We start from the raw sequence: 14,079 nt of genomic DNA, 5'->3' as shown, positions 1-14,079 counted from the left end.
TTATGTTTGACTGTGAAGACAGAGATAGACAGCTACACGTACAGAAATAGAGAGACAAAGACATAACGATGTGCGCATGTTCGTGGTTGTATCTATCTGTCAAGGTTACATACCTATGAGCATTTTTATAGGAAATTTGCAGCTCCTCTCCAACCCCAAAGGTATGCACGTGGTAGGAAGTGGATCATTTTTTTGTTTGGGAAGGGGGGGTTAAACATGAAAGGACGTGTTTCCTTGCATGTTCCTCATGCCACATGAGCGGCCAACAATGACAGTCAACAACATGTCCAAGTTGTTATTTGAGATATTTTCTAAACCACAAAATAAGTGGATTACTAACCAAAAAATCACAACTCCTGCCAAAGCACATTTTTAAAAAACACAAAATGAAAAAAAGAAAAAAGAATCAAGTAGATTTAACCCATGGAAAAAAAAAAAGAGGAAAAAAAGAAAGAATAAAATAAGTGTAGAGCAATTGAGAGAGAGGTTAATCTGGTGGGTAAATTAAGGTGTCAGGAAGAGCAATTTTTCTTCCCTGCTCTGCCAGAGGATTCACAAACCGAGTCAACTAAACTCTCCAGTGCTTCCCTTTTACCATCTCTGAAACAGGGACGGGAGAACTTTGCAACCTCACAGTGCTGCTTTAGGTCTTAATTTGCCTGAAGCAAACTGAGCCTCACAATCTGGATGGTAAACTCTTCAACCACTCAGTGCTTGAGCAACACCAGGAAGATAAGGAGGTAAATGTGTTCTTGGGTTGTAATTAGCAAGATTAAGGAAAGAGGGGTAACAGTTATTCTGGGTTACATAACAGTACTAGTATTAAAGAAATACTGGCTTGATTCTCAGCCGGTGGAAAGGATGCTGTGTCGCTGCCAACAGAGCTGTGCTGGTTTATACCAAAAGCAGTACTTCCCTTCACGAGCAGTAGCATCGATCTTAAAGTTATTTCCAGTGTAAGGGCTGACCGGTGCAAGGGAATCGGAGTCCAGCTGGTTGTATTATAGTAGCTATTGGGAAATATTTTATACCCAGGTTATGGTTCATTGCCTATATTTTAAAGAACTGTGATTAGCTTGGCCTCCAAAGTTTGTTCATGTTAATTCCTAACATGTTTCATATTACTTTAACCGTGAAATATGAAATATGGCCATATGTGTTGTTCAGTAAAATTCTTCAGCGACTAGTTCATGCCACGTGCCCCTCCATCAGCTGGGTTCGGGTGGGATGTCAGTCAGAGCTGCTAATTCGCAGTAACTCGAAAGGGATAACACTGACGCTCACACAATGTCACTCTTGCCTCGATTTTCTATGAATTCCATGCTGTGATCCAGATTTGATGATTTTAAAAGGCCATTTCTCGTCTCTGACATCTATGATCCTCTGACATTTAAACAAAAGGCAATCATCCCACGACTTCAGTTATGAACAACTGGAACCTTGCCATTCACAATATTACCCTCATCTTTCCACTGACGCGGTAAAGACTGCCTGCGTGCTTGAAAGGAGTGTCTAAGCAGGATAAATCCATAGTGCTGATCAGTAAAAAGTGAGGCACAGCTTCAGCCAAAGGCTAACACAGGAACGGCACAGTTGCTTCATCTACAGCTTGTGGCCGATAATCATTAGAGCCAACTGCAGACTGTTAGAAATAGTTTGTAAAAATCAAAACTCTTAGTGGGAAGCGGTCAGCTAGGGACAATATCCTCCTTCTAAACAAGTGTGGAAAAGCAGGCTATTATTTACACCAAAGTGCATTTAAACTTTCATCATATGCAAGAGCTCCACTGGGGGGAGTGGGCTGGGCGTTAAAATAACCCCCAGATTAGAACATCAAAACCCACCTATACAAAGAGAGAGACAGACCTTCCAAAATTACTCCAGCAAAGTAATGAACAAATTATTCAGCACTCAACTTTTTGCCTCACCTTTGGAAGAGGAAAGAACTTCTACAGCTTTGCAACTCTCCTAGGACCAAACAACTGCCTTCTGCTTTTGCCACTACCACCAGCAGTACTGCCCCAGTGCTCGCCGAGTTCCCAGAACGCCCGTGTCAGAGGGGATGAGACGGTGGAGATGGACTCCATAGATCCAATTCCTCATGCAGTGGATGGTGATTCATGTGCAGATTATCCAGCTATGAGCTAAGCCTGCTCGTGGTGCTTGGGGACACGGTTTAGTGGTGGACTTGGCAGTGTTAGGTTAACGATTGCACTCGAAGATCTTAAAGGTCTTTTCCAACCTAAACGATTCTATGATTCTATAACTGTTCTCTCTCCCTGGGGTACTCCCCTCCCTTATCCCAAGAGATCTGCTATGCCCACGATTATTTCTGTTCTGAATTGTAATTTGTCAAAAAGGAGAACAAAAGACACAGCAGGTCACTCGCAGAAAGGAAGGAATATATTGTCATCATCAAACAATCAAGAATAATGAAAAAGGTCATAAAAACATACATAAGGCCAACAGTTCAGCTAGTGGAAGTAACGGAGCTCCACTGGCAACACTGGTTCATAAACTTTAACTGCATGATGCACTTAGACACCACTTGAAGCAGTGGACAGCAATTTGCAGACGAACAATCTGTGAATAGAAATAGACGAAAAACAAATCCCAAAGCCCAGCCAAATCTAGCAGATACATTACTTTCAGTGCATGGTTTTCTGTGATTTATTCCCCAGCCTCTAGTTGATGAAATACTCCTTTTCAATACGTTCTTATTTTCCTCTTTATTGCACAACTGTTTCAAAGTATTGCAAAGCTCCAAGGACTGCTAGGGCTACTGGCTAGATTTAGTTATTAAACTGTTCCCTGAGTCCTACATCATTAAACTGACAACTCCAGATGGCACAGACCAAATGCCATTCACTTCAGCTGCCTGCTCCGTGGCCTACAGGGAGGTCCTACAGAACCAGCGTAGGGACTGCAAAATGCAAGTGTCTGGTGTTTTATTGGCACCTTAGCCAGCACGAAGACATCAGTGGCCCCTCTTCTCTACCCCCCTCTTTCCCCGTGGGTTCCCTCGGGATCAGCAGTGGAGCAAAACAGCGTCAGGTGCCATCAATGTCCTCACCACTGGTTTTCGAGGCCTGGCATGCCTGTTCGCTGAAAGCCAAATCTCGAGGCATTTAGTCTTACAAACCCTTCCACTCCCATCCTCCACCCCTTCTGCTGAGGGTTTTCCATATGTAAGAGCTAAGATATGAAGGAGAGAGGACTTGAGAAGTTGGCTCCGGACGCACGGAGAATTCTTGTCTCCAGGACTGTCAGCACTAACATGCACTCATTATTATTTTGATGTTGAATATTTTTCCAAGCCAAATTGCTGCTTTCAAAGCTGACTAAAAGTTCTTCCCTGGGATGAATTTGTCCCCATTTATTTATTGCATAACCAGCCCTCGAAAAAAATTCAGAAAGGTTGAGTGTGAGGCAGGCTTGTGCCGCTTACACACATGGGATATTCCCTTTATATTAGTCACTGAACAGATGTGTCTTGTCATATGATGCATGAAATAGCATTGGAAAGAAAAAGCAAATTAACTCATCCCTCTAAATTGGAGAAGTTCCATGAGAATTTGCTCACCCAGGCATCAGCTCTACCTATTTATCCTTTATCATTAAGAACACAGAGGCAGAAAAGAAATAGCCGATGAACCTATTAAAGCGTAGCTGTCCCTTCCAAGCAAGACATCAGTTGGATTTCATTTGGAAATCAGGCTAAAGCGTTTCTTTTTTGTGAAAAAGTTCTTGTGACGGTAGTTATTTCAGTTCCCTTTTTCAGTCTCGGAAATGATTTTGGGAGGTGGCAAGTTAAATTTAGGTATTTCTTTCCCTGGGTGGTGCCGATACACAGGAAAGCTGTAAAAGAGGTAGAAGGAGTAACCAGAGCACTGCAGTTTTACAGCACTTAGCCTGCCGTCCTCTAGTTTAGTAAGAGTAACAGAAGCATCAAACCCCCATATTTTGCAGGACAGATGAAACTCATACGTTGCAAAAGCCGTTCGTTGATAGCTGTCCAAGCTCTGCCTTAACATTTCCCTTCAGACCGCGCATGACGTATATCGCCCTGGTGTTTCAGTTGGCGGTGCGGGATCCCTCTAACCTTCTTCGGGCTGAGCGTTCAGAGAGATTGGTTGTGATTCCTGGCAGAAATGAAAATGAGAAACAGCTCCTAGTTAGTCTGGTGAAGTTGTTTAAATCCATAATGCAAACCAAGAGAGAGACTGTTTTTATTTGCAAGCAGTTCTGTTGAACAGGAACAGCAGGGTAACCCCCTGACAGAAGACAAGTGTTGGTGCTACTATTAGAAGCTGAAGAGTTGAAATGCTAATTCGATTTCCACTGATGGAAAAACACAGGAGCCGTAATAAATGCAATACAGATCTAAGTAAGTCTACAGAGTGCTGGTTACGATACCGGCGTCTAGATCATTGGTGGGAGCCATAGTTTTATTTCATATGTAAAAACACAAGAGTGCCCTGTGTTTGAGAGCAGCCATAAGCACACATGGCAACTCACTTCAGAGGCAGCTGGGGCTCAGATCCAGCCCTGACTCACCCAGTGCGTGCTCTTCATTGCAAGTGGAAGAAACTTCGCAGGACCAACCAATTCTTCAGATGCGATTTATCTAGAAAGAATGAAGGGAGCACCACACCTTACAAAAGGAGTTTGGTGTTGAATCTGCAGATCACAATCTCTTTAAAATCGTGGAGAAATTCTCCTCCCCATGTCGCGCTTCCGTGTGCCCCCTCGCAAACGCAACGCTCTTTGTCATTAAGCCACTACAACTGCACTCCGCTTAAAAACGTGCAATGTTTCCTATTACGTGTAAAACCTCAACAAATGCCTTTTGTTGGAGGTCTTTCGGTTATTTTCTTCTCCCTAATGAAACAAGAATGTCCTGCTTGCTAGGCAGCATCCTTTCCTTTCTGAGAATTCAGGCTGTAATAGATTTCCATTTAAAAATTACAGATTCATATAACAGCCTGGCTGGGACAGCGTGCATTTACCATGTCTCCTTCAGGTTAAAAACTTAGGAAATCTGGCTTTCAGCACATATGAGAACATAATGGAAAACATTTTTATTACGTTTCTGCTCTGGTTTCAAATCTTTTCTTAATTTAACTTCCTTGTCTGAAAAACACAATTTTTGAATTTTCTGGTTTCAGTTTTTCAAACCGAACAGAGATTTCTTGTTCCAGAACTTGAGTAATTTACTTGAGAAATGTTAATTTCCACTAAAACAAATTTGTAAAACTTTTACTGTTAAATCAAAGCAAGATATAGCAAAATGCTTGAAATATAGCGTTTCAAGTGCCCAATCCACACTTTTTAATTTCAGTTTTTTTCCCTTTTTTCCTTTCAAATGGCCAATTTATGAGCTGCTGCTTTTTTGTCCCAGAGAAGAATATAAGTGTTGAAATCATGAAGGAGTGGGAAAACTGTGACCTACAAATTAGAGGTCATTTATTGAGGGTAGCCCTTCCTTTCTACACCCCAATATTTCTCCCTCTTACATCAGAGCAAAATAATTATCCTTCAAAACCTGCTACACTCTGGAGAGTGCGAGGTGCAGCCCTAAACCTGCGCACTGGAGACATGGCTGTGGACCAGAGTCAGCTTATGCCGCTCTTTGAAATCTTTAAATAAGCTGATGCAGACCCAGGCTCCCCTGAAGCACGACGCAGGGGCCCATCTGGCCTTCATAGTTTGAGATTAAAATGGGTTGGAACAGTTCTCCAAGGCCAAGTCTTTTATATGGCATGAGCAAAAAATGACCGACCCGTTTTGGGTGGCGCTGGATGGAAGAATAAAGATTCTGGCAAAATGTCCTTTTAACAATGAAGGACAGCCGCTGACAGCCGTTTACAGCCCTGGCTGTGCATGCCTGCATGCAAGCTGATTTTTTTGTAAGCTGGAAGTGCTTTGGGACTGAAAGAATTTGTCAGAAATGGAAGACAGATCTGAGTCTAGTCTATTGGTTCTTCCTATCCTACTGTACCCTGAAGCATACGGCTGATCCGCGGGTGGCAGGTGAACAGGATTTCAGGTCCCAAAGCTGTTTCTGAATTTTTTTGCTAGGAATTGCTCTCTGGCCTTGCTTATCCTGACCAGAAACAAGACTGACTTAACCAGCATCACTACCATGGATCCAGGCGGAATCAGAATCGAGAACCTTTATCCTAACATATTTAATGCTGAAACACAAGCTCCCATTAGCCTTGGTGGAAACAAGACGGGAGACCTAGTTTTTACCCTTGTGTCTTCGGTGCTGTATGCTTTGTCCCTCGCTACCCAGCTGAAGCATCCTCCAACACAGTTAAAGCCAGGCTAAGTGCAAGATATCAGTCATATCACATATAACTCCAGATTTATGAAAGCTTATCTATTTATTCTAAACAAACTCTTCTGTCAAGATAATTAGTCAGAGCATCCATCTCCTTATCGGCTGAAGGTGAAAATATACCTTTAGTAGTTTGTAACTCAATAACCCCAAAATCTTAGATGAGTTTCAGTGGGCCAGCTTTTCTGCTGGCGCAAGTCACCATCACATCATCATCCTATGGGGAGAATTTGTTCCAGATTCCCTTAATTACCTTCTTCTGCCTTCTTGCTCGTCCAGTAACGATGCCCCAATCACGTCTGCCTGGTGCAGTAGCATGACAGACCTGTGGCTGTTCTGTATCACTGGAGACATTACACTCCAGGCTTTGCACAGAATACAGATAATGCACTGGTCTTATTTCTTATTCTAGGGTGGATGGTTGGTGTAATTGAAGAATAGATTTATACAGAAGACAGTAAAATCCACTGCAGATAGCCGGATGCTGCTGCTGATAATTGCCAGGTGTATAAGAACTGCAGAACTACAGGGCTGCCTGGAGCAAGAAACACGAATTGGTTACTTGCGGGGCAGACCGCTCGCAAGGGCCGCGGGGCTGTAAGCTGGCGTGCATAAAGCAACAAACCCCATAGAAATGACCCTCACTGTAAGCCAGAGATTATTCAGTTTTCAGAGGGAACACAAACCCCCCTCAAGTTCTGGGAACAGTCCCACCGCTGTCCCTCAAGCGAGTGATCAGAGCACACAGACGACTAATTCTCCTTGAACTCTCAAGGACAGCTTGCTCAGCAAAACGATAGACTCCGCTAGGTCACGGTAACCAACAGGCCGGAGCTCGAAGGCTGCCTGTGTCTGTAAGTGCAGCCACAAGAAGAATTTCTCAATGGAAAGACGCTCATGTGAGTGAGCTGTATTAACGAGTCTGCAACTGATTAACCGTGTGACTTCATTTCACCACACTCGTTCCTCTCCCGTGTTGTACCTATCTCGCAAACCAGAGTGCTCCCTCTCTTGTTACATAATGCCTTCTGCGGCAGGGGTTTTGTTTTTCCTGGGAACTCTAGAAGAGATTTATAAACAATAATAAAGTGGAAGAAATGTGTTTTGAATAGCTTGGTGTTTTGTCACATGCAAATTCCTAAATAACGTGGTGGTAAATAATTATGTATATATGTTTGTTTACATACGCTGACTTCAAAGCAATTCACAATTAATTTAGCTAAACTTTCCAGCAACTGATTTATACTCGCTGGCTTTTCTTAAATTTGTTTGGGAAATCTCAATCTATTTTTTGTGGTTAAGTGTTCATTTAAGCTCTTTTCTTCCACTGGCACTAATTAGTACCCTGGTCATTAGTCCTACGTGAGACATAGAACAAAAAAAATGAAGACTGAGGACTTGCTTCAACATTAATGCATTCCAAGTTTGCGGTGTAAGGCATCTTGCCTCCCCGTGGGTTCCTACCATATTGTGTAGCTCAGAAATGGATACCAACAGCCCTTACGTGCTCAGTGACTGGTTGGTGCAGGGAATCCTTGGAAAGCGAGATAGGAATTCGGGCTGCATTGCAGCCAACAGAGCAACGTATGGATGAATCAAACTGTGAAGTTTCAAGCCTAAAGGTCACCGCTCGAACACACCGTTAGGCCATGGCAGTAAACCGTTCCCCTTCTTTGTACGAGCAGATAACTCTGGCCATGTGGCTACACCCATCGACTTTCACCTCAAGAGTTGCCTTCACCTCCTACTTCCTCTCTGTGACTCCCTAACTCATCATTTCAAAGGACTGCTCAAATTTCCCAGCCTTGAGCTATAGCCAGACCAGTCAGGTGTAGGATGATCTTGGACTAGACTTGTTTCTCCAGCCCAAGCTGGTGCGAAACAATTCACCACCGGGAAAAAGATGGAGAGCAGCCCGGTCCTTTCCCAGCACAGACGGATTGGCTGGAGCGGGCAGCAAAACGGGGGCAGAGGCCAGAGCTCTGCACCATGAATTCCCCGGGACCATATGTCAGAGCAGCTCCGAGGCCATTTTAACTATATACGCAGAACCCGTGAGCATTAACAAAGGTTCTGGTGGCAATGAGGTGATGTGGGGCTGAGGTAAACCCACAGAGTTTGGTCCTGGACTATATTCCTTTTAAAAATAGGAGGAGGTTACAAAACATAACAATCACAGAAGCTTCTTTTCCTCCCATCCCCACTTCTGGTATGAATAATCGTGTGGCAAGATAAGTGGGCGAAGTATTACAAGATGACGTTTCTGTTGACCGTGATTATAAACAACAACAGAAAAGAAATGTAAGACCTCTTGGTTAATTTTTCCCATTATAAAACCACTTGGTATTTCAAATGAATCTGCCAGGGAAATGCTTGTTTTAAAGTTCCACTGATGTAGCTACAAATCATCTCATTTGTAAATGTTGGTTATTGGTGGTGGGAAGGGGACGCAGAGGAGGGAGAGATGATCTTGTTTACTTTATGGGCTGCACATCCAGCCTGGCCGAGGGCTCTAGAGCAGTGGTTTTCTTGCCGAGACACTGGCTCCTTACATGTGAGATGCACACTGGGGCAGGGTCCCACCGGGGGAGAGAGGATGCCGTCTCCAGCATGCATTACGACTGCGATTCTCAAGCCCTGGCATGTACAAGCCTGCAGTGGTATCTGTGTGAATTTGCTGTTCACTGCTGCTGCTGCTCAAGAGATGAAAACACACATTAGCCTTAATAGCACTCTGGGAATATTTAATCCCAGGAGAGGTGAAGGGATAGGACCATGTATTTATTTGTTTTAGGCTTTTTTAAAATGCCTATGGTAAAAAACATCTGGACTGTTGAATAGAGACAGCCAGACACAGCCTGAAATGGGCTTGAGATACCAGCCATTCTCATAACCCACAGAGAAACGGGCAAAAGAAAATCTGATCCACAAACAACAATTAACAAAGGACATCGGTTAAAATGACCTAGAACTGGCTGATCTGCTGGGGAAGACGCACGCCTAGAGCTCCATTACACTAACTGTACTTTTTAATATGCTGGGGCATATGGTGTCTTTAAAATGGACACCAATTTTCTTACCCTGTATCCAGAGGCAATACTATAAAAGAGGCTTGGCAGATTTCAGATAACTCCTCATGTCTCCACTACTTCAGCCGAACAATTCCTGGGTCTGCAGTGTAAAAGAGAGCTAACAGCTGTTTTGATGTGGTCAAGATGAAATTCTGTGTATTGAATTCAAACCTGCAATGAGGTGTTTAAGGGCACAGAAGAGGATGTTCTGCTTGGGAATGCAGGAACTTGAAGTCTGCCAGAAATAAGCTACCATTCATCTGCATTAGAGGTTCTGATTCAAAATGGAGCTTTTCCAAGCTCCATGTTTAAGCAGCAGTCAGGCTAAGATGTTTGTCCCAGACAACATGATGTTTTCTTTTCCCTTCTCCTCTTGATAATGTATCCAGCATCAAGACAGACAGGGGAATTCAACCAATGCCATCCAGTAATCCTGACTAATACTATTCTCTCATTACTAGGCAATGGGAAAAGTCAGAGAGACCTTGAGGTTTCAGTCTCAGACCAAACTCAGAAATTGGACAAGGATTAAAACCAAATCCAGTTATGGAAATAGTCCAGGACTCATTCATTAACTACCACTAGATCGGAGTATGCTTTATGGGTGCAATTATTATCTTTGTGGAGGGCCAACAAAGGACTGAAATCACATCTAGCTCCTAACACACAGCCCTTATATGCCCTGCGTTTGCAGAAGGGATGGGTGAAGGGCAGGAGGGCAGAAGTGTAAACACAAGTTTCAGAGGAGTAAATAGGTTCTGCAGGCTTGAAACCCTGGGAGCTTTCCGCTGGGGTGTCTGGTTTTCATATTCAGGCCTGCTTGGATTGCATGCCTATAGCTCATTAGCTGCCTTGTGGATCAAGTTAAAAAGCATATTGTTTTCAGAGCAAACTATAAAATTAGTGATGTCGTATAAAAGGAAATCACTCAAACTGGACCTCTGTCCTTGACGTCCTATCTGTAAAGAGAATGTTGCCTTTTGCAAACCCAAAGCAAGCACTGAGAAGGGAAGGAAGTCCCTTTAATCCTCAGTCCAGGCAACTGGACAAATTAAAAATGGCAAATAATCTGACAGCTTTGTTTTAAGGATCTTAAACGTCAGGCACTGCCTGGTCCTTTAATCAATGGCATTTTGAAGTAATGAGTTCTATGGGATTAAAACCTGACTCTTACACTTCGTTCCCTTTGGACTGAACGTGCTTGTAACCGAAGTACTCACACATTGTCCCTACCATAAACCACAAAATCACACAGAAGACACCCCGTTGGACAGAAAACCTGACTCCTGCTTACGACACTCCTCTGGACCTCAGAGGTACCTCAGCACAGCAGGTGACCAGTCAAGGTCATCCTGGGAGACCTAATGTACTACTGGGTACTGTCGCACACTCTTAGCAGTGTTTGCTGGACGAATACCTCTAAGCCACAGAGAAGAGTTCAGCTATAATTCAGATTATTATTCAGACACTGGAGAGGAGAGCATGTGCCCAAAGGACACCTGTGAATTTTCATATGCTCTGCTGTAACGGGATCCACTGATTTGCTTAAGATACAGCAATGCTTACATAGCCTCAAGCATAAAACAGGTCTTCATTTTAAGAGGTCCTAGATTAACAGGAGGTTCATGGCATGACAGATGGCAGAGGACAGGAGTCTTCAGAGGCAAAGCATGGACATTTTCGGAAAATGGAGTGATTCAAGGTGGATGCTTTAGCCTGACATTAGATAATCTTTCCCAATGTAACAGAAATTTTTCAGTCACAGTTAATCCACAGTGACTGCAAAGATCCTCAGCTGACAAACGACGCCCTGAGGACATACCTTTGTTGCTGCAGACCAAGAAGACTCAATGCAAAAGGGTGACTGATGGGTTATACAGGCTAGGAGTTTGAATATTCATCTCGGATGCAAATGGTGTAGGTTCAAGCTCCTCGTGTATTTCAGGCAAAAGAGGGATGTGGTTTTTCTACATCCCAGGTGATCTAGGCCCTGAGCTATTTTTATTTTGGAACCCCTCTCAGTTTTTTCCATAAAATACATCAGAAGTTCTCAGTTTCATCCTGTTGCAACACAGAATAAGTTTGAAATCTTAAAAAATTTTGCAGACCAGGAAAGCTATTTCCTCCCCAGCTCTATTTCTAGATGTGCTCTGTGTATCCAGATAGAAATCTGGAAGGGGGATCTCAGCACAACAGCTCTAAGTCTGGTTATATTCAGACAAGTGGCACTGTTTAGGGCCATTCATACTTATTTTTCAGTAATTCCAGATCCCCTTGGTTTAGTTTACAAAACAGATAGCAATTTCATCACATCCTCCTCGTCAGAGCAAGCATTGCTCAAGCAGAACAGCCATCCTTCCATCTCTATTGTTACTAAATGAGAGCGTTTGATGATCAAAACTTTGCTGACGCTGTTTGTCAGAGAGGCATGAACTAGAACAGCCTTGGGGGGTTCTCTCTCAAGCGAAGCTGGCTTTGCAGGGCTGGTGGGAGAGAAAGCTTCTTTTGAGAAGAAAGGCCTTGACCTTGCAAATACAGAAGCGTGCAAGTAGCTCTTCTCCTAGAGCCAGCCAGCCAGCTGTTGGGCTGAGACCACTGTCCATCAGACCGAACACCAGTGCACAAGTGTTTCCTTGTGTTTTTCTGTCTGCTTGTATCCGTCTGCCATCCATTGTTGTAGCTAAACTCCCTGGCGTGGAGGCCACTGCCTTGATTTATGTTCGTAAAGTACATAGTGCATTGAATTCATGCTCTGCAGTGGGGACTAGCAAAGGCAGCCACTGTATAAACCAAATACCGATGCAGTGGGCATCCTACAGAAATTCGCAGTACTACTCACATAAGTAAAGCTCCCGATGCACTCTGAGTGTTGGAGCAGGGACTGAAACATAAAGCAGCAACAGAGAGCAGGCAGTGGTGTCTCCTGAGAAGGTGCCATTTTTGTGCCATTGCTTCCTGTTAGGCTCCTGCCGACCATTCACAGACTTTCAAAGTTGATGGTCCAGCTCACTTTCTTTCCTTTTGGAGGCAGAGAGTATGCCTCCAAATTCTGTTGCTGTAATGCCACTGGGAAAAAGCTGGGAAATAAATACTTGTCTAAGTATAGTAGATAAGATGTAACAGTTAGGCAAGACGTAGGACAGATCAACGACCAGATTTCTTGGAAAGGTTTACCAGCTCTCAAAAGTGTACAGATAGCCCCAGACTGAAGGAAGGAACTGCCTTACTGATTTTTTTTCTCCGATTTTGGCACAGCCCCAGTATTCTTTCTCTAGTACTCTTGGAAAGGCACATGAAGACCTAAAGCCCGAATGCCATTCTTCAGATTGAACCACCTGGGCACAGCACTTCTGCTCTCTTGGCTGAGTCAGCAACCAGCACCTTTGTGAGCTCTGTTGGTGAGGTGTGTTATGATGGGCTCCGATTCCTTCTACATGCTTGAATTGGGACACTGTACTTTAAAACCAGAACAGTATATATCCCACACATTGACCTCAGTTCTAACAGAAGCCCTACCAGATCATCAGAAAGCTGATTTTTTGTTTTTTAGAAATGGAGGGAAAAAAGAGACAAAGACAACGCATATATTTCAGCATTTGGTTCTGATCCTGCAAGAGGTACACGTGCTTTAAATTAATCCCGGTAAATACACGGCACAATTCATTTAGCAAAGGTAAGGACACGGAGAAACATCTCCAGTTCTACAGGATGCCAAGTCCTGCCTCCAGAAGCAAGAGAAAGATTCGAGAAAGGGCTGCAGTGCACATTTAGTGAACGAAGCTCAAACAGCCACTGGAAGCCGGATACCCGTGTACGTTACTGAGTATTTACAGCCCTCATACGACTGAGCCCAAGGTACCGCGACAAGGGCCGACGATCCCACAAAGGTAGAGGGAGATTTGCCACCTCACGAAATTTCAAACCCCCGATTTATCAGCAGCGTATGTTAGGAATCACGCTGCCGCGCAGCGTTAATTTCAAACAAGTGGTGTGTTCACTTTTGGTTTGTGATTATTTTTAGCCCCTTGGGCTCTTTTTAGGTTTCAATTAAATGTCACTAGGTAATTAGCTAACAGATAAAGTCAGCTGTTAGGGCCAGTAAATGAAAAAAACATATGTTAGATCCTGAATGAATGGAAAGCTTTCTCCTTGGCAGATACTTTTCAGGGACTTTTTTTTTTTAAGGTCAACTTTTTCTGCTCCTATTATAGGAGAAGAGCTTTGAAAACATAAATTAATTTTATGATGTATCTTCTCCGCTCCTTCCATATTCATGGGGAAGAAACACGCATATGCAAGTGTATGTAAAAGCGATCACAATAGCTCTACACCAAAACTTTTTTTTTACCCTTAAGTAAATGTTTAAAAAGTTCCAGAGCTGAACAACTCCAAAATCAAATTTACAACTTCCCTTCCTCAAAGCCAAAGGAAGCGGGGAATTCTTTAAAGGCTCTGTTTGACAGAGTAGAATATTTCAGCTTGTTTTAGGACATATTACAGGAGGTAATTTTGACTGCAAATTATTTCAGCCATACTTTATATTACAGTTGCACGTATAAGTGGTTTGCAGAAGGTTAATAACCGAAGATGAGCCCGTTAAAGACAACAATATGCATCGCATGTTAAGAACACATCCCTTCAAGATGTTATTAACGATCATAAACA

General features: G+C 43.3%; 1 long non-coding RNA gene across 1 annotated transcript in view; it reads right to left on the bottom strand.

The window, feature by feature from the left end:
* Positions 1-2,381: 2,381 nt before the first annotated feature.
* LOC135317031 (uncharacterized) overlaps positions 2,382-14,079 on the bottom strand; it is a 150,128-nt gene continuing 138,430 nt past the window's right edge. Inside the window, exon 5 of the long non-coding RNA XR_010376177.1 lies at positions 2,382-4,142. This is a non-coding gene — a long non-coding RNA (uncharacterized LOC135317031). The remainder of the gene's footprint in view (positions 4,143-14,079) is intronic.

Source organism: Phalacrocorax carbo, chromosome 24 (genome assembly GCF_963921805.1).
Source record: "Phalacrocorax carbo chromosome 24, bPhaCar2.1, whole genome shotgun sequence".
Lineage (NCBI taxonomy): Eukaryota > Metazoa > Chordata > Aves > Suliformes > Phalacrocoracidae > Phalacrocorax > Phalacrocorax carbo.
Note: the sequence above shows the minus strand (reverse complement) of the source record. Positions and strands in the feature narration are given on the sequence as shown.